Here is a 2,368-nt window from a genome sequence, read left to right on the forward strand (position 1 = left end):
AATGACATTTGCATTTATTGCAAACTTAAGATTTACAATGACCCTCAATTGATTAAATTACTGACTTGAATGTCAGAGTGTCTTTAACATATATTTGTCCTAACGGTTTAGAGTCTAGACATTTAGAATGCAAAAGGAATTTGACTAAGTGTGTTAAGAGAACCTAAACTACAAAAAAAAAATGTGAAAAAATGTTTTATAGAGATCCTTAACCCTAAATCCGATATGATTAAATAATCTCATACTCATTGAATTAGATCATGTAGTGGTTTTGTTCTTTTGAAAGGTTATAGCATCTTAATATTTACCGAGTTGGGTAAATGAAAAACTAGGTAAACTACTAAATATTTTCCTCAGAATTATTTAGGCACGGGGAATTTTTTTTTCTACTAAATATTTTCTCATATTTTTTAAAATTTTGGTTATACTCCTCTTGAAATTAACAGAAAAATATAATGTATGATTTGTTCTTATTTTGATTATAGTTTCAAATGATATAATTTGTAGATATTTTAAATTATATAATTCATAATACAAATTTAAAAAATAATTTAAAATATAAATTATATTTCAAATTATATATTTCATAATACATTTTAAAAGACAAAATACATTTTAGATTATACAATCTATAATATAAATTTACATTCCAATTTATATAATCAATAATTACAAATTTACTTTCTGAATTCATAATACAAATTTGAAATACAACATTTGATATAAATTTTTTAATAAGATATAACTAAGTCATTCCACTATGTAAATTTTTTTAACTTGGAGTACAGGAAGAAAACACGGCGGTGGAGAATTCTTAAATATGTAATAAGTCATTCATATTGAACTCTAAAGACATTATATTTATGGCTTATACTACCTGAACTCCCCCAATTTTTATTTTTTTTGCATATCCTCAAATTTCTAAAATGATCATTTTACTACATATTTCAAAATATTTTGCTTATTAGTCATTTAATTATAATTTTGGTTGAAATTTTTTTAGTAAGTCCTTTTTTGTTTTTTTAATTAAATTTTAATTTTTGAAAAATTAATTCAATTAGATTATTTTTATTAATATTATACCAACAATGTTAAAAGCATGTTTCATGTCAATTTTTTTTAGTCTATTTATAGTTCTTTTAAACTGTAATTATCTGTATTTAATTTAACTTTTATGTATATTTTTTTTATTTAATTTAATATTTTTTATTTATAAATGAAACAATGTTGTGAAACAAAAAATTTATTATTTCTGCAAATATTATACAAATAATAAAGTTAATTTTTATTTAAAAAATAAAGATGAGATAATCAGCCGCCCAGTTCCACTTCAATTTTTCCAGCACACACACATGAGCTTATTTTATTTATTGCACATGGTGAACCCTAACTTTGTGGAAAAAGTACATATGTGTTGTTAACTTTAAATAATTTTTATGGATAGATTATAAATGAGGAATAAATGATAATATTGATAAATTGACATAAAAAACTATTTTACAATTTTAATTACAAAATTTATTGTAATACTTTCTCTATGTTGATATTCCATTGTCATAATTTTTTACTTATTAAAATCTGTCATTAATTGTCAAGTTCCCATTGTTCAAATATTCTTTCATACTATTAAAATATACTGTTTTATATTTCATGTTTCATTTCTTAAATTTAAACAATATAAATGATGTTATATTGTTGTTTTTGTCATCAATGATTGGATGATTTTGGGATGAATATTGTGGAGGTTTGTTTATGGTTTGAAAATGTTATGCACATATGTCTGTGCTATGAACATTTTATGCAAATTTATTTTATTTGATAAGAAAACAAATATGACTTAGTTTTGTCTGGATCTTACCGAAGGAATTACCAAAGGCTTATACCCTTCGGTAATTATCGAAGGCTTCTATCCTTCGGTTATTTTCAGGAGCTAAGCTTTTACACTAATTTTTCTCCTTCAGTCTAAGTGAGTTCTTTCTCGTCACCATTGCTAACATATTATCCCCATCATTCCATTTTCATTAATGGTTGGTTTTACTATGAATTCAAGTAGATTTTGTGTTTATTTATAGTTGTATATGTTTACTTAGTGTAGTGGATCCCGTGTTGTTCATTCATTGAAGGATTATATGTTAAATAAACTTAAATTAAAAAAATGATTTATTTGTTTATTTAGGAACGGTTGCAGTAGCAACTAGGTAGCAAATTTATTATTTTAAAAGTTCAATTATTAAGGAGATATTTTAGCTTTTCTGTTTAGGGGCTGATTTTAAATTTTATTTGACGTTGTGTAAGTGGTTATTTAATAGCCTTTATCTCAATCAATGAAGTCACACATATTTTACAGAGAATATATATATATATATAT

Source organism: Vigna radiata, chromosome 4, assembly GCF_000741045.1.
Source record: "Vigna radiata var. radiata cultivar VC1973A chromosome 4, Vradiata_ver6, whole genome shotgun sequence".
Classification (NCBI taxonomy): Eukaryota; Viridiplantae; Streptophyta; class Magnoliopsida; order Fabales; family Fabaceae; genus Vigna; species Vigna radiata.